Genomic DNA, 25381 nt, shown 5'->3' with positions numbered 1-25381 from the left:
ATACAGAACAAAATTTTTAAAAATAAATATAAGAGAGAGTGAGAGAGAGAGAGAGAGAGAGAGAGATAAACCAACAAGAAAGAGAGATGGTAGAAAGAGTGCATTTCTTTACAAAGAAGGTGAAAGTCTTACCTCTGACTGGGATTTCTCTTCAGTCTGTGAAAACAAAAAGAGAATGATTAGATTATCTATTGATTGAAAGAAAGAAAGCAGTGTTATTCAAGCCTGAAAGGGAGGGAGGAGGGAGGGTTGACAGTTGATATACTTCTACAGCACCTGGGGCTAGCAGACTACACCAGACTACACCAGCCCAGCATGGCTTCAGAACACTGTCTTCAGGCTCTGTATATTTTCTCTAGTTCAAACTCCCTGATGATTTTGTAGTTACAGAGACATGGTGATTAGAGATGTCTGGTGTAATGGGTCTGGAAAGCAGATATCTATGCTCCTGAAGGCGTTTAGAGTGTGTTGGTGGGAGGAAGCAGAGTGTGTGTGTGTGTCTCTCTGCTGAGAGGTATTGTCTCCCTAGACTCCATTCTGAACAATGGTAACACAGGAGAGCTTGGGAAACCACATACACACAAGCACACATACATGGCCTCACGCCCACACACATTTGCACGCATACAGTATAAACTGTATACACACACAATGGCACAGGCATACATGCACGTAAACCCCGTACACACAGACCAACCCATCACAAACAGTATAAGACACAATACCCCCCTTTACAGGTATAGGTAAAAGTCTCCACACTGAGAGCCAGTCTGTACATTTACAAACCAAAACACCATTCTACCCTATTCTGCTCCTACATATCTCGGTATTGTCCACCTGTGATTTGTGTGCAGCGTGTGGGCGGTTGCTAGGCAGGCCCTGATTTCAACCCAAATAAAGGAACTAGTAGTTGCCGTGTTATTGTGACATAACAAACTTCTATTAGTAATGTTTTTTCCCCTGGTCCCGCCTGTCTGTCTGGCGCTGTAATGTGTTAAGAACTGCTCTAACAGGTTTGCTTGTTAGAGCTAATCATGGTGTGTGTGTGTGTTTGTGTGTACATGTCTTCCTACTTTATCAGGATCAGAATGTCCTGACAAGTCACCAGAATGTTCTGACAAAGTAGGAAAACAATAACACATTTTTTCCATGTACTGAATTTGTTAAAATGCTATTTTAGGCTTAAGGGTTAGGTTTAGTGTTAAGGTTAGGGTTAGGGTTAGGAGTTAGGGTTAGGGGTTAGGGTTAAGGTTAGATTAAGCGTTAGGTTTAGGGTTAGGGAAAATATGATTTCTTTATTGTTAAAAAAATGTACTCCCAAAAAATTCCTGAAAATTCACAAAAATAAAGCTGTGTGTGTGTGTGTGTGTGTGTGTGTGTGTGTGTGTGTGTGCTTTGTTCCACTCTCGTGCACCTGAAGAAGTGTGAGGGGGCGGTGACAAAGTATAACCTGTCAACACAGCGTCTACACACACACAAACAGATCTGTCATTCACAGTTGCCTCCTAGACACTGATCTAAGATCAGTTTTGCATTTCCACCCTAATGGTTAAGGTTAGGGTTGAAGCGTAAATCAGAGGCAAAACCAAACAATCTAAGACACACAAACAGACCTGTCCCTCATATTCATCCCAGACAAAACAAAACTGACAGAAGAAGATCTTTCTCTCGCTGTGCCCCAAGTCAATACCAGTTGATCCAAAACACATGATGGAACTTCAATTGCTATAGAATTATCATCCTTTCCACTGAATCATCATTATCTTCATGACAAAAATAATCTCAAAATGGTTGTTGAAAATAAACAAATCCCCAATCTGTCTGAATCTGAATTCCAATATTCAAATTGGAATATTCCTGAGTGCAATCCTCCTCTCCTCTTCCTCCATCCCATCCCTACCGTGCGTATGTCCCAAGCTGTGACCGTTCCTGTCATGGATAAAGTGGCCATCATCTTGACAGCTTCTGTAACTCCTCTCTTCTTTTCTCTTTTTCCCTCCTTTTATAAATCTCTCTCTCTCTCTCTTCTGAGTTATCTGCCACAGATCTGCTCTGTAGTTCCAACTTGTCTGAGAGCTCAGACACTCTCTTTTCCTTTCTTTCTCTCTCTTTCTTCACACAGACCTGCCTCTACACCTGCTTCCAGGAGTGTACCTATTGATGGGTAGGGGAGGGGCCACCCTAATAGAAAAACCATTTACTGATTGGCTGGGGTGTGTGTGGGCGTGACTGGCCGGATCTGAGTAAGAGCAGCTACGCCTCTATTTCAGGTAAAATATAAAAGTTGCCCCTAGGCACAGATCTAGGATCAGCTTACCATAGCCAAATCCTAACATTAACCATTAGAAAGAGAAACACAAAACTGACATTAGATCAGTGCCAAGCAGAAACTCTATCCTACTCCTCTCTCATATAAAGGACTCTGGTGACTTTCTATCTTTAAAAACTGATTTAAGATAAGCTATCCGATCATCAACATAAATGCATTAGACCAACCTGGCTTGGTTAGTGAAGTTGCTGATGGATACAGTGGGGAGAACAAGTATCTGATACATTGCCGATTTTGCAGGTTTTCCTACTTACAAAGCATGTAGAGGTCTGTAATTTTTATCATAGGTACACTTCAACTGTGAGAGACGGAATCTAAAACAAAAATCCAGAAAATCACATTGTATGATTTTTACATTTTACAATTTTTAAGTAATTAATTTGCATTTTATTGCATGACATAAGTATTTGATACATCAGAAAAGCAGAACTTAATATTTGGTACAGAAACCTCTGGAGAAGGTCTGTATGGAGGAGTGGGCCAAAATCCCTGCTGCAGTGTGTGCAAACCTGGTCAAGACCTACAGGAAACGTATGATCTCTGTAATTGCAAACAAAGGTTTCTGTACCAAATATTAAGTTCTGCTTTTCTGATGTATCAAATACTTATGTCATGCAATAAAATGCAAATTAATTACTTAAAAATCATACAATGTGATTTTCTGGATTTTTGTTTTAGATTCCGTCTCTCACAGTTGAAGTGTACCTATGATAAAAATTACAGACCTCTACATGCTTTGTAAGTAGGAAAACCTGCAAATACTTGTTCTCCCCACTGTATTTCTGAGTGGGGTCTTTATATGTGGCATTAATGTGGTATTAAACATTGACTACTACAACTCATTAATAAACATATACAGTACATATCAATAAACATATAGCTACATATACAGTAAAGCAGTGGAGCAGTGGCAGCTCTACAATTAGGGCATTAGGAGCTATATTTAATCTATGAAAATATAAAAAAATATACAATATTTGTACTCACCGTAGAGTAGATAGAGGAGGTACTGGAGACCAGAGACAGGGAGGAGCCGTGAACTGCAGAGACAAAGCCACAGGACATAGAGGGATGAGGCCTCAGTCCTGTACATAACAACACACACTACATCAGGTGCTCTAGTAAACACACACACTAACACTAGCACGCACGTTTGTGACCAAACGAAGGACAAATATGAAAGATCTCTAATCTAGAAAAACTACTGCACACCATAATACATTTGTGCCATCCCCTTACAAAATCAGAGCCCCGACAATCTCCCTAAGATGCAAATCCCTTCTTTCACCACCCACCTCGCTCCATCCACCAGTCACCCTACCATTATCCACCCCCTCTCACTTGTCCTGACTAGACCAGCCGCCATGGAGGTGAAAGTCCTAATAACAGCCCTATAAAGATAACGCTACCACACACTGCGGTATAATGTGTGTGTTAGTGTGTGTGCATGTATCCTAGTATCCACACAGTACAGTACAGGGTTATGATGGGAGTGACTGTGTGGTGTAACTAATGATAGTCTGGGTATTATCCTAACGACTCAGTCTCTGATCTTACATCAAAGTCCAGACACAATGCCGTGAGAGCGTTTCCTACATAGACATACAATATAATATTGTTCTATTTAATTTGGTGGTTTCCTGTCTACAGGCTAGAAGGCTGGGATCAGATAGAGAAGGATTAGGCTATGATGTCATAGAAGAGATCAGGAAGTAGGTCTACGCATGAGAGGTGTTTTCCCTAGATTATTTTCCGGGTGGGGCGCAAAAGGCCTAAAATATAAGGTGGTGCCCCGCATATGTAATGGTAGGCAAACTGTCCTGAAAGTTCCATTCAGAGAGAAAGTTTCATTTGAATCAGGCGATTTATGAAATCATTGACTTATCCTGTGTGTGTGTGTGTGGGGGGTGGGGGGTACACAATAGCTACATTTCTAGGTCAAGTGACACAACATGTAAGTGTAGACATAGGGCAACTTAAACCAAGTGTGCAGGTACACAGTGCCTTCGGAAAGTATTCAGACCCCTTGACTTTTTCCACATTTTGTTACTTTACAGCCTTATTCTAAAATTGATTAATTTTTTTTTTTCACTTAACAATCTACACACAATACCCCCATAATGACAAAGCAAAAATAGGCTTTTAGAATTTTTTGCTAATTTATATATATATAAAAAAGAAAAATACAACAACATTTACATAAGTATTCAGACCCTTTAATCAGTACTTTGTTGAAGCAACTTTGGCAGCGATTACAACATTGAGTCTTCTTGGGTATAATGCTACAAGCTTGGCACAACTGTATTTGGGGAGTTTCTGTCACGAGTTACAAAGCCAGAACCCAGAAGCAGACCAGGACAAGGTAAGTTGAAACGAAGGTGAGTGTTTATTTACAAATTCAAGAGTGATGCTGAATAATCCAGGGAACAGAGCGGGCGGCGTTGATTAGTTGTTGGGGGTGCAGTGGTTGTTCCAATCATGGCTCGGCAGCCGCCGACCACCAGGCAGAGGTTGGATGAAGGTTCGGACGAGTGATGTTCATGGCTAACGATCCGGCAGGGAATGGATGTTAGGCCAGAGCCTAAGAAGGGTGATGATCAGGACCAGGTGTGCAGATTGCTGATGGGATGCAGGTGCGGAAATCAAGAGAGCTCCCCGGAGCGTTCCAGAACCCTCGGGAAACTGGAGATCACGAGCAGAAAAACTAGTCCACAGACAGGACCCGACTCAGACTGCCGGGATCGTTACAGTACCCCCCTCCGACGAAACGCCACCGGGCGGACTCCCCGGAGCGCCAGGATGGAGGCGGTAGAAGTCACGGATGAGGTCAGCATCTAGGATCTGTCGCCGCGGAATCCAACTCCTCTCTTCAGGACCATACCCCTCCCAGTCCACGAGATACTGGAAACCCCGGCCCCGCCGTCTGGAATCCATGATGCGTCGCACCGTGTAGGCAGGACCACCTCCGATCATCCGAGGAGGAGGAGGAGGAGGCGGAGGGAGGCAACAGAGGACTGAGGAAAACAGGCTTGAGGCAGGAGACATGAAAGGTGGGATGGACTCTGAGCGTCCTCGGGAGTTTGAGTCGAACTGCCACCGGATTGATCACCTTCTCCACCACAAACGGACCAATGAACTTCGGTAACAACTTCCTAGACTCAGTCCGTAAAGGAAGATCCCGTGTGGCCAACCAGACCCTATCTCCGATGGTATAGGTGGGAGCGGGGATCCGGCGACGATCGCCTGGAGCTGATACCGGTCCGAAACTCTAAGGAGTGCCCTTCTGGCCCGATGCCAGGTCCGGTGGCAACAACGAATATGGGCCTGAACAGAAGGCACTGAGAGCTCCTTCTCCTGAGAAGGAACAAGGGAGGTTGGTAGCCATACAGGCACTGGAAGGGAGACATCCCAGTGGCAGATGTAGGGAGAGTATTGTGGGCATACTCAACCCAAGGCAACTGAGAGACCCAGGAGGTGGGGTTGGAAGAGGCCAGGCAGCGTAGCGTGGATTCCATCTTCTGGTTGGCTCTCTCCGCCTGACCATTAGATTGGGGGTGAAAACCAGATGTAGACTGACTGTAGCTCCAATGGCCAAACAGAAGGACTTCCAGACAGCAGAGGTAAACTGAGGGCCACGGTCGGAAACGATATCACTGGGCAAACCGTGGACCCTGAAAACCTCCCTAACCAGGATCTCGGACGTCTCCGAGGCAGAGGAAGCTTGGCAATTGGCACAAAGTGGGCGAACTTGCTGAATCTGTCCACGATAGTCAGAACGACCGTGTTCCCCTCAGAAGCGGGCAACCCAGTGACAAAGTCCAGGGCCAGATGCGACCATGGTCGCGGGGAATAGGAAGGGGGTGAAGTAGTCCAGAGCTGGGCCGATTGGTACTCTTATTCTGCGCACACACTGGACAGGCAGCAACATAACCCCGAGTATCCTCGGCCATGGCAGAGCCACCAAAAACGTCTGCGAAGAAACGCCATCGTCCGAGCCACGCCAGGGTGACAAGCCATCTTGCTGGCGTGGGACCATTTGAGGACCGCAGGACGAACCGACTCAGGCACAAACAACCGACCGGGTGGACCGTTACCGGGACCGGGCTGCGTCCGAAGCGGCCGCCATCACCTCCTCCTCAATCTTCCACCTAACAGCTCCCACGACGCAGTTCCGGGGGGAGAATTGTCTCGGTCTTGGACCCACTCTCCTCCGTCTTGGAGAACATCCGAGACAAGGCGTCCGCCTTGCCGTTCTTAGATCCAGGTCGGAGCGTCAGGGAAAAATTGAATCGTCCGAAAAACAACGACCACCTGGCCTGACGGGAGTTGAGACGTCTAGCCGATTGCACGTAAGCAAGATTCTTGTGGTCAGTCCAGACAATAAGCGGTTGCTCCGCCCCCTCCAACCAGTGGCGCCACTCCTCCAAGGCAAGTTTCACCGCGAGAAGCTCCCGGTTACCCACATCGTAATTCCTCTCCGCAGGCGAAGGCGGCTGAGTAGTAGGCGCAGGGATGGAGTTTACTGTCCGTGGAGCATCGCTGCGACAGGATGGCGCCAACTCCCACATCAGACGCCGGTCCACTTCAACGACGAACTGGCGGGCCGTGTCCGGTTGAGAGAGAATCGGTGCGTTGGTGAATCGCCTCTTCAAATCCAGAAACGCTCGATCCGCCTCCGGATTCCACTTGAAGGTCCTGATACTGGAAGTCAAGGCAGTTAACGGAGCGGCCACACGGCTGTAATCCCGGATGAATCTGCGGTAGAAATTCGCAAACCCCAAAAATCTCTGGAGCTGCAACCTCGTGACCGGGCTGGGCCCATTCCAGAACCGCTCTAACCTTCTCCTGGTCCATCCTAATCTCTCCCCTGGAGATGATGTACCCGAGAAAGGATGTCGTGTGGGCGTGAAACTCGCACTTCTCGGCCTTCACGAACAGGCGATTCTCCAACAATCGCTGCAGAACCTGCCGGACATGCTGGACGTGGTCGGAAGGTTCCTTCGAGAAGATCAGAATGTCATCCAGGTAAACAAACACAAAGAGACCGATCATATCTCTCAGGACGTCGATTCACCATACTCTGGAATACCGCTGGAGCATTGGTCAGTCCAAACGGCATCACCTGATACTCAAGTGACCCATCGGTGTATTGAAACCCGTCAACCACTCGTCCCCTCTCTGATCCGGACCATGTGATACGCATTGCGTAGGTCTAGCTTGGTGAACACCGTAGCACCCTGTAAGGAGTCGAAGGCAGAACTCATCAAGGGCAGGGGATACTTGTTCTTGACCGTGATGTCATTCAACCCCCGATAATCAATACCGGTCGAAGAGAGCCATCCTTCTTACCCACAAAGAAGAATCCTGCCCCCAGGGGTGATGACGAGGACGAAACGAGACCAGCAGCTAGGGACTCCTTGATGTAGGTCTCCAAAGCCTCACGTTCAGGTCGGGAGATACTGTATAACCTTCCCTTAGGGTAGACAGCTCCAGGGATCAGGTTGATGGCACAATCATATGGTCGGTGGGGAGGGAGTGACAGAGCCTTCTGCTTACTGAACACTTCCCAAATCGTGATATGTCTCGGGAACCAGGGACAAATCTGGGGGTTTAGCCTCAATCACCTGACTGGGAACCGAATGGGGACAGGCAGTCTTGAGACAGTTAGCATGACAATCAAGGCTCCAACTCGTTACCTTGCCCGTCACCCAATCGAACGTGGGATTGTGTTCCTTCAGCCAGGGGTATCCAAGGACCAGAGGAACATGGGAAGACGGCAGAATGAAGAATGAAATCATCTCCGAATGATTCCCCGACAACAGCATCTTAACCGGTTCAGTCCTCATCGTGATACGTGCCAGACTACTGCCGTTCAGAGTGGTCGCTTCAATGGCTTCCGGCAATTGCTCCTTGGAAAGCCCCAGCTGTTCCACCAACTCGGCATCAAGAAAGCTTCCATCGGCACCTGAATCGACAAAAGCGTTAATCGCTAAGCTCTGATTCCTGTTCATAAGGGTAGCCGGGAAACGGGGGTCTGACAGAGGTATTGAGAGGTCGAAACTGGCTCGCTAAAAGTCCTCCCAACTTTAGCGAGCCGCGCAGTTTGACGACCGCCGGGAACAGGTGGCGAGGTAATGTCCCGAACCACCACAGTAGAGGCAACAGTTAGTCCTACGTCTGAGTTGGCGTTCCTCCTTGGTTAACCCGTGCCGCCCTACTTGCATTGGTTCAGAATCGGGAGACAGGACCTCTCCACTAATCCTGTGTGGTGGACGATGATCGACGTATTCTGGTCCAATCCCGACCCGACTGGAACCTGAGAAGCTGATCGATTGGACGGAACCCATTGCTTCTCCCTCCTTCGCTCTCGGACTCGATTATCCACCCGAATAGACAAGGCTACCAAGCTGTCCAGGTCACTAGGCTCCGGATAGGAGATCAACTCATCCTTGAGCTGCTCCGACAGACCCTGGTAAAGGCCGCTTGCAGAGACTCCTCATTCCACCCACTCTCCACAGCCAACGTCTTGAACTCGATCACGAAGTCGGCCACGCTGCGAGTTCCTTGGTGAAGCGAAAACAGGCGCCTAGCTGCGTCCCTCCCTCGGACGGAATGGTCGAAGAGCTTCCTCATCTCGGCCGTGAACCCCTGGTATGAAGCCATGCAGGGGTCTTGTCGTTCCCAAACGGCTGAAGCCCACTCCAGCGCTCGACCACGCAGTAACTCAATCACGAAGGCTATCCTAGCCTTGTCTGTGGCATAAGAGTAGGGCTGTAGATCAAACACTAACCCACACTGCATAAGGAAAGAACGGCATCTTCCCAGCTCCCCCTCATATTTATCCGGCGTCGGAACCTTGGGCTCACGGAAGGACACAGCTCCAGAAGCGGCAGGCGAGATGGGTGAAACCGGTAGTGGATCCTCCACCGGAAACTTGCGCTGGTTCTGGACCTCCGTCAGACCGGTAGAAAGGTTCCGAACTGCCAACGCGATCTCCTGTAGCTCCGTGCTATGATGGCCCAACATCTTCTCCTGATGGGTAATGGCATGGCGAACAGAGTCCAGGTCCGCTGGGTTCATTACTGGCCGGATCGTTCTGTCACGAGTTACAAAGCCAGAACCCAGAAGCAGACCAGGACAAGGTAAGTTGAAACGAAGGTGAGTGTTTATTTACAAATTCAAGAGTGATGCTGAATAATCCAGGGAACAGAGCGGGCGGCGTTGATTAGTTGTTGGGGGTGCAGTGGTTGTTCCAATCATGGCTCGGCAGCCGCCACCACCAGGCAGAGGTTGGATGAAGGTTCCGGACGAGTGATGTTCATGGCTAACGATCCGGCAGGGAATGGATGTTAGGCCAGAGCCTAAGAAGGGTGATGATCAGGACCAGGTGTGCAGATTGCTGATGGGATGCAGGTGCGGAAATCAAGAGAGCTCCCCGGAGCGTTCCAGAACCCTCGGGAAACTGGAGATCACGAGCAGAAAAACTAGTCCACAGACAGGACCCGACTCAGACTGCCGGGATCGTTACAGTTTCTCCCATTCTTCTCCGCAGATCCTCTCAAGCTCTGTCAGGTTGGATGAGGAGCATTGCTGCACAGCTATTTTCAGGTCTCTCCAGAGGTTCGATCGGGTTCAAGTCCAGGCTCTGGCTGGACCACTCAAGGACATTCAGAGACTTGTCCCGAAGCCACTCCTGTGTTGTCTTGGCTGTGTGCTTAGTGTCGTTGTCCTGTTGGAAGGTGAACCTTCGCCCCAGTCTGAGGTCCTGAGCACTCTGGAGCAGGTTTTCATCAAGGATCACTCTGTACTTTGTTCCGTTCATGGATGGTGCCAGGTTTCCTCCAGACGTGACGCTTGGCATTCAGGCCAAAGAGTTGAATCTTGGTTTCATCACACCAGAGAATCTTGTTTTAGGTGCCTTTTGGCAAACTCCAAGCGGGCTGAGGAGTGGCTTCTGTCTGGCCACTCTACCATAAAGGCCTAAGAGATGGTTGTCCTTCTGGAAGGTTCTCCCATCTCCACAGAGGAACACTAGAGCTCTGTCAGAGTGACCATCGGGTTCTTGGTCACCTCCCTGACCAAGGCCCATCTCCCCCGATTGCTCAGTTTGGCCGGACGGCCAGCTCTAGGAAGAGTCTTGGTGGTTCCAAACTTCCCATTTAAGAATTTAACCTTCAATGCTGCAGAAATGTTTTGGTACCCTTCCCCAGATCTGTGCCTCGACACAATCCTGTCTCGGAGCTCTACGGATAATTCCTTCGACCTCATGGCTTGGTTATTGCTCTGACATGCACTGTCAACTGTGGGACCATATATATAGACAGGTGTGTGCCTCTCCAAATCATGTCCAATCAATTGAATTTACCACAGGTGGACTCCAATCAAGTTGTAGAAACATCTCAAGGATGATCAATGGAAACAGGATGCACCTGAGTTCAATTTCGAGTCTCATAGCAAAGGGTCTGAATACTTATGTAAATAAGGTATTTCTGTTTTATTATTCTTAATACATTTTCAAAAAAATCTAAAAACCTGTTTTCGCTTTATCATTTTGGGGTATTGTGTGTAGATTGCTGAGGATTTTGTATTTATTTATTCTATTTAAGAATAAGGCTGTAACGTACAGTGAGGTAAAAAAGTATTTGATCCCCTGCTGATTTTGTACGTTTGCCCACTGACAAAGAAATGATCAGTCTATCATTTTAATGGTAGGTTTATTTGAACAGTGAGAGACAGAATAACAACAAATAAATCCAGAAAAACGCATGTCAAAAATGTTATAAATTGATTTGCATTTTAATGAGGGAAATAAGTATTTGACCCCCTCTCAATCAGAAAGATGTCTGGCTCCCAGGTGTCTTTTATACAGGTAACGAGCTGAGATTAGGAGCACACTCTTAAAGGGAGTGCTCCTAATCTCAGTTTGTTACCTATATAAAAGTCACCGTTTGTTACCTATATATAAAAGACACCGTTCTCATGATCATTGCAACTCCACGAGGTGAGATCTTGCATGGAGCCCCACAGAAGCAATCAATCATTCAGATTCCAAACTCTCCACCATGGCCAAGACCAAAGAGCTCTCCAAGGATGTCAGGGACAGGATTGTAGACCTACACAAGGCTGGAATGGACTACAAGACCATCGCCAAGCAGCTTGGTGAGAAGGTGACAACAGTTGGTGCGATTATTTGCAAATGGAAGAAACAAAAAAGAACTGTCAATCTACCTCGGCATGGGGCTCCATGCAAGATCTCACCTCGTGGAGTTGCAATGATCATGAGAACGGTGAGGAATCAGCCCAGAACTACACGGGAGGATCTTGTCAATGATCTCAAGGCAGCTGGGACCATAGTCACCAAGAAAACAATTGGTAACACACTACGCCGTGAAGGACTGAAATCCTGCAGTGCCCGCAAGGTCCCCCTGCTCAAGAAAGCACATATACAGGCCCGTCTGAAGTTTGCCAATGAACATCAATGATTCAGAGGAGAACTGGGTGAAAGTGTTGTGGTCAGATGAGACCAAAATCGAGCTCTTTGGCATCAACTCAACTCGCTGTGTTTGGAGGAGGAGGAATGCTGCCTATGACCCCCAAGAACACCATCCCCACCGTCAAACATGGAGGTGGAAACATTATGCTTTGGGGGTGTTTTTCTGCTAAGGGGACAGGACAACTTCATCGCATCAAAGGGACGATGGACGGGGCCATGTACCGTCAAATCTTGGGTGAGAACCTCCTTCCCTCAGCCAGGGCATTGGAAATGGGTCGTGGATGGGTATTCCAGCATGACAATGACCCAAAACACACAGCCAAGTCAACAAAGGAGTTGCTCAAGAAGAAGCACATTAAGGTCCTGGAGTGGCCTAGCCAGTCTCCAGACCTTAATCCCATAGAAAATCTGTGGAAGGAGCTGAATGTTCGAGTTGCCAAACGTCAGCCTCGAACCCTTAATGACTTGAAGAAGATCTGCAAAGAGGAGTGGGACAAAATCCCTCCTGAGATGTGTGCAAACCTGGTGGCCAACTACACGAAACGTCTGATCTCTGTGATTGCCAACAAGGGTTTTGCCACCAAGTACTAAGTCATGTTTTGCAGAGGTGTCAAATACTTTTTTCCCTCATTAAAATGCAAATCAATTTATAACATTTTTGACATGCGTTTTTCTGGATTTTTTGTTGTTATTATGTCTCTCACTGTTCAAATAAACCTACCATTAAAATTATAGACTGATCATGTCTTTGTCAGTGGGTAAACGTACAAAATCAGCAGGGGATCAAATACTTTTTTCCCTCACTGTAACAAAATGTGGAAAAAGTCAAGTGGTATGAGTACATTCATAAGACACTGTATATGCCCCAATCCACATTTAATAACACTAAAGTAACTTTATACCAGGAAAACATATGAACACACACACACATAACACACTAATATGAACCCACAGACACACACATAGTAATCACGCACAACACACACACGGTTTCCTGCATGTCCTCATGTTTCTTGATTAGAAAGACCCTGTAATTATCCCGTTTTTTTTAAACCTGGAGGGAAGAAGGGAATTGAGAAGAGAGGAGCAAAAAGAGAGAGAGGGAAAGGGCACAACAGAGGATAAAACAGTGGCACTGGAGGGCCTATATAATAATGTTTTGTGGGAGTGTGTGAGGATCGACTGTATTCTTAATGAGCACTTTCCCCAGAGGGCGTTTACAACTCTGCTTTTGGTGTCACTAGGCTCTCTCTCTCTCTCTCTCTCTCTCTCTCTCTCTCTCTCTCTCTCTCTCTCTCTCTCTCTCTCTCTCTCTCTCTCTCTCTCTCTCTCTCTCTCTCTCTCTCTCTCTCTCTCTCTCTCTCTCTCTCTCCTCTCTCTCTCTCTCTCTCTCTCTCTCTCTCTCTCTCTCTCTCTCTCTCTCTCTCTCTCTCTCTCTCTCTCTCTCTCTCTCTCTCTCTCTCTCTCTCTCTCTCTCTCTCTCTCTCTCTCTCTCTCTCTCTCTCTCTCTCTCTCTCTCTCTCTCTCTCTCTCTCTCTCTCTCTCTCTCTCTCTCTCTCTCTCTCTCTCTCTCTCTCTCTCTCTCTCTCTCTCTCTCTCTCTCTCTCTCTCATAATACAATAGAGACCCATGCACCAAAGTATTTGTGTGTATACACATGCATGCATGTCTACACACACACACACACACACACACACACACACTGGAAAGGACAGCATGCAGACTACAGAGAGAGGAGGAGATGATGAGAGCAGCAGTGAATCCTGTATTCCCCCAGTGGCCGTCTCTTCTTAGAACTGCCATAGTGTCTTATGAGGACCATGTGTCTTAGCAGGACTATGGTGCTTATGAGGCCCCAGGAAGCTTAAAGACAACGCTGAGCTTATTTCCAATGAGACATGGATGGTTTTATCCTCCAGCCTCTATCTCTGTCTCTCTCTCCCCCCAAAGCTTTTCCCAGGTTAACACACACAAGCACGCTCGCTCGCACACACACACACACACTCACACCAACTGAGAGTAAACAGATCCCTCTCTCTCATTCTCTGTAGTTCTCTCTCAGACTAGATTTGTCCCTCTGAAAAGAAGTGCACTTGTTTTCTTGGCCTTGGTGATGTGAAGAAAGGCTAAAGCCTGCATGTGTTATATTGGCATTGAACAAAACTAGTTTATGGGAGAAACAAAAAATAAGCCAGGAAGATAATTGGGCTACAAAAGAAAGCAGGGATAGAGGTGGAGATACGGGGAGGGAATTGAGTAAAAAATATTAAAAGAAAGAGAGAAAGAGTAATGTTGAGATAAAATAGTAAGAGAAAGTGGATAGATTTGAAGGTTTATGTATCCATCTAAGGATTGAAGATTTTATCATGAGTAATCATCTCTCTTTCTTGTCGCTTCCCTCACTCCCTCCTTCTTCTCTCTTTACTCACCCTCCTCAAAGCCATCTCTGAAGGAACCAGAGCGGCTCATGGTGCGAGTCTTCTCGTCCAATGACACGCAGGAGTTCCTCAGGCGGGTGTCACCACAGGGTTCAAAGGTGATGTCCTGATTGATCAGACTATTGTTCCGGAGGCTGGCCAGGTTTATCTGAGCAGCTGTGGTGGGGCTGCCCGCTGCAAGGGACACAACTATACAGGTCATTTGATATACAGACCCCTTTACTTTTTCCACATTTTGTTAGGTTACAGCCTTATTCTAAAATGTATTAAATTGTTTTCCCCACTCATCAATCTACACACAATACCCCATAATGACAAAGCAAAAACAGGTTTTAAGAATTTTTTGCAAATAAAAAAATATGACAGAAATATGACATTTACGCAAGTATTCAGACCCTTTACTCAGTAATTTGTTGAGTGCAGCCTTGAGTCTTCTTGGGTATGACGCTACAAGCCTGGCACACCTGTATTTGGGGAGTTCCTCCCATTATTTTCTGCAGATCCTCTCAAGCTCTGTCAGGTTGGATAGGGAGCGTTGCTACACAGCTATTTTCAGGTCTCTACAGAGATGTTAGTTCGGGTTCAAGTCCGGGCTCTGGCTGGGCCACTCAAGGACATTCAGAGATTTGTCCCGAAGCCACCCCTGCGTTGTCTTGGCTGAGTGCTTAGGGTCATTGTCCTGTTGGAAGGTGAACCTTCGCCCCCAGTCTGAGGTCCTGAGCGCTCTGGAGCAGGTTTTCATCAAGGATCGCTCTGTACTTTGCTCCGTTCATCTTTGCCTCGATCCTGACTAGTCTCCCAGTCCCTGCTGCTGAAAAACACCCCCACAGCATGATGCTGCCACCACCATGCTTCACCGTAGGGATGGTGCCAGGTTTCCTCCAGACGTGACGCTTGGCATTCAGGCCAAATAGTTGAATCTGGGTTTCATCAGACCAGAGAATCTTGCTTCTCATGGTCTGAGAGTCTTTAGGTGCCTTTTGGCAAACTCCAAGCGGGCTGTCATGTGCCTTTTACTGAGGAGTGGCTTTCGTCCGGCCACTCTACCATAAAGGCCTGATTGGTGGAGTGCTGCAGAGATGGTTGTCCATCTGGAAGGTTCTTCCATCTCCACAGAGGAACTCTAGAGTTCTGTCAGAGTGACCATCGGGTTCTTGGTCACCTCCCTGACCAAGGCCCTTCTCCCCCGATTGTTCAGTTTGGCCGGGCAGCCAGCTCTAGGAAGAGTCTTGGTGGTTCCAAACTTCTTCCATTTAAGAATGATGGAGGCCACTGTGTTTTTGGGGACCTTCAATGCTGCAGAAATGTTTTGGTACCCTTCCCCAGATCTGTGCCTCGACACAATCCTGTCTCGGAGCTCTACAGACAATTCCTTCGGCCTCATGGCTTGGTTTTTGCTCTGACATGCACTGTCAACTGTGGGAACTTATATAGACAGGTGTGTGCCTTTCCAAATCATGTCCAATCAATTTACCACAGGTGGACTCCAATCAAGTTGTAGAAACATCTCAAGGATGATCAATGGAAACAGGATGCACCTGAGCTCAATTTCGAGTCTCATAGCAAAGGGGCTGAATACCAATGTGAATAAGGTATTTCTGTTTTTCGCTTTGTCATTATGGGGTATTGTGTGTAGATTGCTGATAAAAAAATAATATGTAATACATTTTCGAATAAGGCTGTAACGTAACAAAATGTGGAAAAAGTCAAGAGGTCTGAATACTTTCCGAAGGCACTGTACACACATACACACACACACAGGTACAGTGGCTTGTAAGGTGTTTATAGGTCATACCGAGCTGTCCGAAGTTGAAGCGTGTCCCTGAGGGTGAGGTGAGGCTTGACCCAGGTGAGAAGGGAGAGTTACTGGTCGAGTCCTGCAGCCCGCCCTGAGAATGGAAGCGCAGCCAATCACGCGCAGCCTCCTCATGACCTCGCAGCTGGGACGATGGGGCGTACCTGCAGTGCCAAACACACAAGGGTCAGAGGTTATAGGTTGGTGGGTAAAGGTTATGAGAGTAGTGTGCAAACTGGTGCGGTTTTTACATTCTGATTTAATCATTACCAGGCAGAACTTGATTCATCATATGGTGATTCTATTTTTACCAAGAGCAACTGAATATTATGTCCCAAGTACATTTCACATAATGTACAAGCACTTTTCTTCAACCGAGAGCAACACACAAATCAAGGGGACAGTCAACAGAAATCCAAAACGCTGCCCAAACGAATTCCAAAACGGTGCACAAAATCAAAGTGCGTATGACGTGACACCATGACAACTCTGCACACACAGTAGTGACAGGTGACATGCCTTAACACTGAAGCGCAACACAACATTGTGCCAAGAGCAAAAAAAGAATAACTACAACAACACCAGCATTGCGTGAGCTCAAGCTGTGAGAGAGGGAAAGTGAGAGAGGGAGAGGGAGGGTGCTAAGCATGGCAGACAGTGCTTGAGAGGTCATACAGTAGGTACCTGAGTCCCTTCTTGGGCAGAGTGTTTCTATCACTGTGTGGACCCCTGTGGGATCAGCAAAGAAAAACACTTCAGGGAGAGGAAAATAATGGAGGAGAGGAAAGGAGGAATGTGGATAGTGCACTATCTAGCTATTGCAATTGTAAAAAATATATATATGCCATCGCTTTTCTGGAAAATATATTTTGTGACAACACATCTTAGTATAGTGTCATGTCATAGCAGTGATGGTTGTTTTTAAATATCAGGGTCCAAGTCTAAGTTTCGCCACAAGATGGCAGCATATAAAGAGCGATAGCGGACTACACAGCACACTCACGCACACACACACCGCCACAAAGGAGAAGCCCCACACACAAGCACTTTTACCTGTCCTGTTTCCGAGGTAAGGTGTTTCGGTTGAATTTAGGGCTAGCGGAGGGGGAGGACAGGGGGCTGATGGGAAGGGGGGGGGAAACACAACAGACAAAGAGAGAAAGAACTTTAGAAATAAAAGTGAGGGAGAATAATCCTCTGAAGGAGAGAGCCACATTGAGTCCAACCGTTGCAACAAGCAAAATCACCACCACCAGCTCAACAATGAATATCATCTACTAGTCTAGTAAGCAAAGATAATGAGATGTGTCAGAGAAGGTAACACCAGAATAGATCTCAAATGACATGTTTTGATTATTGAAAAGGGTTATATAAAAAATTTTGGTTTGTTGTTCTGACATAGCATTAAGGCATACCTTAAACAATGCTTTCCATTGAGATGCTTGCATAATATCTCTGGTGATAATATGGCTGATACATTCCAGTCACATACACATTCATGTATGCAGGAATACACTGAACAAACACAATATGACAGTGCATGCTATGGCAACGTCTGACAGGTTCCTTGTTTTTCTGTCCATATAAAGATATAATGACCAAGATCAGAGCAGATTCCCAACTTCCCCCAACATCCCACTATTACCACTCAAACCCTCCCTCCCTCCTTCCTTCCATTCCCCTGTCCTCACCTCTCAGACATGCCTGTCTTGATGCTGCTGGTCCTGCCCAGGGCTGAGAGGGTGTCCTCCCTGCTGTCCCTTCCTCCATGCCCGGCGCTGCTCACGCTCATGTCGATGGACTCGCTGCTGGTGTGCATGCTGCTGACCGAGGGGTAGCCCAGGCTTCCCGCCCCACCACCGTGCCCACTGTGCCCACCCAGGGTACCCTCCCTGCTCTGGGCAGAGGAGCCAGTGCTCATGGTGGTGCCCCACGTCAGGCTGTTGGAGGGCCCCGTGGAGGAGTAGACAGAGCCGGGGCTGGACGCACTCTGGGGGACACAGGAGAAATTATGGATTTATCAAGTGATTTTCATATGTTATGCTTAGTGGTTATGCTTCCACTCGCCAAGGTCAAATCATATATCTGCTGCACTCTTACAGTGTTCTTCATATTATGATCTGCTGTTGCTAGCTACACGGTTGCTTGCTATCATAGCCAACTATTTTATCACAAGGCTACCTATCGTGATCGGTGCTGGTAGCTAAAGTTGGCTATTTTCTTGTTTGTGAAAGTATAAACTGTTCATGGACACAGATGCGTATCAAGAGGCTGCAAAGATATTGCCAGCTCATGTCATATGGTTAGTCTGCCTATCTTACCTGTTCGCTACCCAGCGTGCTATGGCCCGTGCTCAGGTTTCGTCCTCCGTACAGGGGGCTGCTGCCCTCGGTCTCCCCCCCTACACCTCCAGGGAGTCCAGGGCAGCATGGGTAGCGTGAGGGTTGGAGATCACCGTCGAGTTCTTCATGTTCTCTGCTGTGGTGACCGGAGCCTGCTTACTGGGCTTACCACCAAACAACCTGGAGAGAGATGGAGAGGGAGAAGAGAAGGAGAAAGTTGAAAAGGAGAATAAATAAAAATATTTACCCTACCTCTTCAAAGAGTATCTTAAATAATCCCACAGCACCACCCCCCCAGCAAAAAAGCCTTTCGTGAACTAACACTCAAACGTCTAGGAGCAACAACGACTCAGCCGCGAAGTGGTAGGCCACACAAGCTCACAGAACGGGACCACCGAGAACTGAAGCAAGTAAAAATCGCCTGTCCTCGTTTGCAACACTCACTACTGAGTTACAAACTGCCTCTGGAAGCAACATCAGCACAAGAACTGTTCGTCAGGTCTTCATAAAATGGGTTTTCCATGGCTGAGCAGCCGCACACAAGCCTAAGATCACCATGTGCAAAGCCAAGCGTCAGCTGGAGTGGTGTAAAGCTTGCCGCCATTGGGGGCATTGTCATGCTGACATAGGAAAGGGCCTTCCCCAAAATGCATAGTGCCAACTGTAAAGTTTGGTGGAGGAGGAATAATGGTCTGGGATTGTTTTCCATGGTTCGGGCTAGGTGCCTTAGTTCCAGTGAAGGGAAATCTTAACGCTACAGCATACAATGACATTCTAGACGATTCTGTGCTTACAACTTTGTAGCAACAGTTTGGGGAAGGCCCTTTTCTCGTTTCAGCATGGCAATGCCCCAGTCCACAAAGCGAGGTCCATACAGAAATTATTTGTCAAGATCGGTGTGGAAGAACTTGACTGGCCTGCACAGAGCCCTGACCTCAACCCCATCGAACACCTTTGGGATGAATTGGAATGCCGACTGCGAGCCAGGCCTAATCACCCAACATCAGTGCCCGACCTCACTAATGCTCTTGTGGCTGAATGGAAGCAAGTCCCCGCAGCAATGTTCCAACATCTAGTGAAAAGCCTTCCCAGAAGAGTGGAGGCTGTTATAGCAGCAAAGGGGGAACCAACTCCATATTAATGCCCATGATTATGATATGAGATGTTCAACGAGCAGGTGTCCACATATTTTTGGTCATGTAATGTATGTGGTTGTCCCACCTAGCTATCTTAAGATGAATGCACTAACTGTAAGTCGCTCTGGATAAGAGCGTCTGCTAAATGACTAAAAACATTAGCATACCCCATTACTTTAAGCTAAAGGACAATGGCGCCGTCCCAAATGGCACCCTAATCCTTATTTAGTGCGCTACATTTGTAATAGGGTCCCATTTGGGACATAACCAGAGTGTATTGACTGTTAAGACGGTAGGCAGGGTGATAATATAGAGCAGGATCTTCAAAGCCTTATTACCCATAGAGATTAATGAGCCAGCCCAGCGGTTTGAGGTAAAACTCTGCTCGTGTAAGACTGTGCACATATAAAGACTATGAAAAGCGTGGGCTCAGACCTGGCAGCTGAACAGAAATGCTGAAGTGATAGTTTTCATACAGTGGACTGACATGACCTTTGTGTATGGATGTAAATGTGTGTGTGCGTGTGTGTGTTGCATTGCACTAGGAATAGGTTTCAGACACTGTACTGTACTGTAAATGGGTGTCATTAATGACCACGTTTAAGTGTGAGTGACATTATATCTCTGCATGTGAGTGTGAGTGTGTGAGTCTGTTCACCTGCGCAGTGTGGGTGAGGCAACCTGCTGTCTCCCTGTGAGAGGTACAGTGGAAGCCCCTCCCCTCAGGTTGTCCACGCCCTCTGACACGCCCTTCTCTCGGTCCGTCTGATTGGCTAGCGAGACCCCAGTCCCACTTCCATAAATTTTTCCAGTGTTCCCCATGTCTCTGCTTTTACTATGAGTGGTAACGGAAAGCACGGCCGCCTCGATGCTGCTGGTCGACGACCGGTTTCCGTTACGCGCGGTGGCGCCGGACCGGCTGGGTCTTGGAAGGCTCCGGTACTGCAGTGTGGAGCGGGCGCTCACCGAGAGGTTCCCATCGTCATGGTGACCTAGACTGGACCCCACATCTTGACCTCCGACCTTTATCCCACCTGCTAGGGATCTCGTCCCTGACTTGGGCATCTTCCCAAGAGTCGCTGACCCGCTCGTGATGGTGGCGCCACTGGCGGTAACCATAGTAACCATCCCGGAACTCTGCTTCTTGAAGCCAAATGTGCTGGTGGGGGTGCGGGAGGTGAGTGTGTGTGACTGGGATTGGTGTTCGGACAGGGCGTGTGTGAGGGTGTGTGTGTGTGATGTGCGGGTGGAGGTAGCGGTGGAGGTGGAGGAGGGTGTGTGTTTCTTGGCCTCGTCGTCACTGCTGCGTCCGTTGGAGCGAGGCGAGAGACGGCCCTTCTCAGACACCTTGATGTCGTCTGTTTTACCTACACGTACACAGGATGGGACATACAGCAGGGGTTAAGGTCAGAGGAGAGTTTGTCTTAGTTGTGGTGTTTCATAGGGTTAATGACTCAAGATTCAGACCACAAGAGAGAAAATGACACATAGAGACACACACAGAGGGAGAGAGAGACACACATAGAAGAGAGGGAGACATACAGATACAGTGCATACTGTACAAACACATACACACAGATTTACACAGATGGACCGACGGACAGACAGACATAAGGAGAGACATTGCCAAAGAGGAAGAAACAAGAGCACAGATAGAAACACACATGCAATCGCAAACGAGACAAATACAGAGACAGCAAAACACTGCCAGGACAGAAAACACCCATACCTGTGCTGTGTGTCTTTATCACAGTGGAGCCTGATGATCCAGTAGCTTTAGTCCTGGGGCTGGTCACCCCCACCTGAGCGCTCATGCCCCTCCTCCAGGACCCAGTGTGTGTCATAGAGGGAGTCTTCCGCCCCGAGCCCACCTTATCCGACTCGTCAGACACGTCCGAGGGGTTCCGGCGGGCCCACTTGGAGCCCTGGTCCATCCTGCTGACCCCGCTGTCCGACACCCCGTCTGACCTCTTGACCTCGTCACCTGACCAGGCGGGGTTCAGGGTGGTGGAGGCCGAGTGCTTCTCAGCGTCCGTTACAGACTGGGGACACACAGAGGATGAGAGAAGAGGGAAGTTATGATCTATTTTATGGTGCTGTGGCACGGAATATATGGGAATAAAATGACCGGTTTATCGGGTTGACGTTAGTAATTCCATTTGTGCCTATAGGGCTGTGTTGATAGTGGCATGATAGTATACTGATTGTGGACAAAATCAGAAAGCTCTTTGGGGCCTACCATAAGTGAAGCCGTACTCAGCATACAATAACCTCAGCACTCTAGGGATCCAATATGGAGACAGTATCCATGGAAACAGACTGTATTAACCTAGTGTTGGGTCAAAGGTCAAGTAATACTGGGAGAATATGGTCTTTGTACAGTCTTTGTTATCCTACATAAAATAACCACTATATTAAATGAGTGTTATTGTATAGTGTGTGTATGTTATCCAGACATCCAACCCCTTCCCAAAGCCACCCAAAACCAGCTGAGAGTAGTATCACTTCTCAGACAGTTTTTCTAAGGTGGCTTCTTAAAATTGGTATTTAATGACTTGAGGCCAGTTCAAACATTAACATTAGTCTAGTCAGTTCACAGGTCTGTCACCCAGAGCAATACTATAGGCTCATATTCCCCTCCAAACTGTGAGGAATGTCAATATCATTAACACACTCGGAGCTAAGGGGGAGAGAAGGGAAGGGAGAGAGCAGAAAGAGGGGGTGAGGTGGGAGTGTGAGACTGTACTTGAGAGTCTATTTGTGTGTCCATTCAGAGCCTGGGGCTATATTTGTGTGTGTGTGTATGCTTGTGTGTGTGCTTGTGCATGCGCTTGTGTGTGTCTGTGTGTCTAGCCTCCACACCGACCTGTCCGTTGAGGGCCTTGCGCTGTGCGGCCGGTGTGTTGGCGTAGGAGCTGATGGAGGAGCTGGTGTTGATGTCATCTGTGTCGATGGTGTCACTGATGCCACTGCTCACAGAGCTGCTGTCATCCCAACTGGAGAGAAAAGGGAAAAAGAGAGGGAAAAATAGGTTTAATTAAACAACACGATTTTAACCAGGATAAAGGGAGGAGAGAGGAGAGGTGTTATGCCAACCACAACAAAGAGAAGAGGCAAGGACATACCCAAAGATTGGTTTAAAAAAAGATAGATCTTACAAAATGTGCCTTTAAACAGATACCTCATTTGTAAACAGAGTTTAACAAGGGTTCAGTGTGTGGTTGAATGGATGCAACCTAACTGGACTCTCCACTAAATCAGTATTACATGTTCTACTTCAGAGCCTTTATTTTATTTCCAGCCGTGGAATCGGCTGAATATTGTGAATATTTCACATTTCATTCCCATACCTCTATGGAGCAACACATACGCTAGACCAGGGATCTCCAACCCGGTTCCTGGAGAGCCACAGTCCTGTAGGTTTTCCCTCCAACCCTAATCTAGCACACCTGTGTCTAATAATTATCTGGTTGATAAGCTGAATCAGGTTAGATACAACTGGGGTTGGAGTGAAAACCTACAGGAGGGTAGCTCCCCAGGAACAGGGTTGAAAGCGCTGCTCTAGACAGTAGACAGCAATGTATCATTCATTCTGGCTCTGAATTTGAATATCCTTACAGTGTAGACAACCTACTAGCCTAGCTAAAGCTCTGTGACTGTACAAGCTGGCTGTTGAACCCACAGAGATAGGAGGGATATTTTATGTATGAGCGTAATCCTGAGTGAATGGGTGAAAACACACAGTCTCTCTCTGCACCAGGGAGAAAAGCCCTGTTAAGAGGCATGGTGAATTTATGACACGGCTCACAGTCAGGCAGCAGCATAAGCCCCAAGCTGCCTGGAAATCTCAGTCTCACACACACACTGACTGGAGCTGTCCATCAAACACAAAGGAGGAGACTAACCTTGAACAGGAAGGTTCTACAACACACACACACAGACAGACACACACACACACACTGTCCACACACCAGTCTTTAACCCCACTTTGAACAATTATACAGGCTATGTTTGTCTTTCCCCAACCCTGGGGGCGAAGGGGGGACGGGTGCAGGGTGAGAGGGGGGTGAGACCAGCAAGAGAGACTAGAGGGATCTCTAGGGAGACTATGGATGAGACAGGACAAACATCATTCTGAAAGGACCACAGGGAGGGAAAAGAGTTAAAAGCAGGCTTGACAACTATTGAGCACATGCACAAGCGCGCGTGCACACCCAAACACACACACACACACACATACATACACACACACACACACAGACACACAGCTGCTATTGTATCCTGGTGTTTGGATTAGAGTCATCCAGGGACAGATCCATCACCTCTAATGAGACAGACACACACAATCCTGTCGCTAAAGACACACACACAGACACACAGAAATACATCAGCGTGTCCTCACTGACTTTGGCTTAAGCCAGGAAGCATCTATCCTCATCTGCAGACAGGATGATGTCATGAATCATACTTCAAACACACACACCCCTTTACAACATACTGGGGGATCTCACATTAACACACTCTCATCATACAGATCTGATATCTATCACAAGCACTGCAATCTGTAGCTTAAGCTCTGAGGCACGGCTGCTTTGTAGTTGCCTTAAACCCACAGTATATCTGCGCTTGACAGGACTGCAGACAGACAGAGCTAACTGGTGAGAGATTTAGACTGACCACAGCCGTCTAAACATGTTCACACAGCCACATGGGGGAAAGTCCCCCACACAGAGAGAGAGAGAGAGAGAGAGAGAGAGAGAGAGAGAGAGAGAGAGATAGAGAGAGAGAGAGAGATAGAGATAGAGAGAGAGAGAGTAAAACATCACAGACCAACTGAGGATCTAAAGTTCTTGTCCATATTTAAAATCTAGTATCCTTCTGAAGACGTAGAATATCCCAACTATCACACACACTCTCTTTACCTGGCCAGAGTTCCTTGGATGCCGTGGGAACCTGAAGCGTGGGGGAGAATGCCGAGTTGGACAGAGAGCTTCATGAGTCCATACCGCTGAGTTACACACTGAGCTAACAATCTCTCTCTCTCTTTCTGCTTCTCTAACTCTATCCCTCTCCCTCTGCCAGTCTTACTCTCTCTTTGTGTCTACCTCCTCCCTCCCACTCCGCCTTTATTCCTTGCTCACTCTGACACTTCCTGTGTTTTTGACTGCGTCTTCTGCACTCACCACCCCTCCCTCCTTCTCCCTCTTTCTCTCTCCTGTCGCCTCATCCCTTCTTGCTTATTCCCCCGTCTCTCTTTCTCTCTGGACTGAGTGAGGGAACCGTGAAAGATAGAGAGAGTGTTCTCCCCTGGTGCTTGTAACCTGATCTCCCCCAAGCCCAGTTAACCAGTTCACTGCTACAGCTCAACCAGTAACATCACAGCATAATGACAGACTCTCCCAAATAAGACCTTCCCAAATCCTATGGAACCAAAATAAGGCATCCTCAAATGACCCAACAACAGTATGAAGCTACATTATGGTCATAGTATGATCACAGCCACACAGACAGACTCAACCACACACATACATACAAAACATTATTCCTTATTATCAACTAAGATATTCCCAAATCCAACATTCCCAACTGTGACGTTCCCAACTTCCCATCCATGTAATATGTGTCAGTGTGTGTGATCCCGGAGTTCCCAGACAGATCCACCCTGACTAACTGACAGCCCATTACTAATTAGAGATCAGCCCAGCAACATGGCCAAACCCACAGCCTCCTGCTGGCAGCGCAACCTACCTATTAACTACCACCCAGCCATTTAGAGCCAATCAGAGAGGACGATGACACTAACCACAACCAACCCTAATTGAGCATAGTGAAGAGTAGCAGTTCCAAG

At 47.4% G+C, this 25381-nt stretch overlaps 1 pseudogene; it reads right to left on the bottom strand.

Annotated features, from left to right (window-relative positions):
* LOC121574490 overlaps positions 1-25381 on the bottom strand; it is a 146614-nt pseudogene that overhangs the window by 20090 nt on the left and 101143 nt on the right.

This window comes from Coregonus clupeaformis, unplaced genomic scaffold, assembly GCF_020615455.1.
Source record: "Coregonus clupeaformis isolate EN_2021a unplaced genomic scaffold, ASM2061545v1 scaf0091, whole genome shotgun sequence".
In the NCBI taxonomy this organism is placed as follows: domain Eukaryota; kingdom Metazoa; phylum Chordata; class Actinopteri; order Salmoniformes; family Salmonidae; genus Coregonus; species Coregonus clupeaformis.
This window is presented reverse-complemented; position numbering and strand designations above follow the sequence as displayed.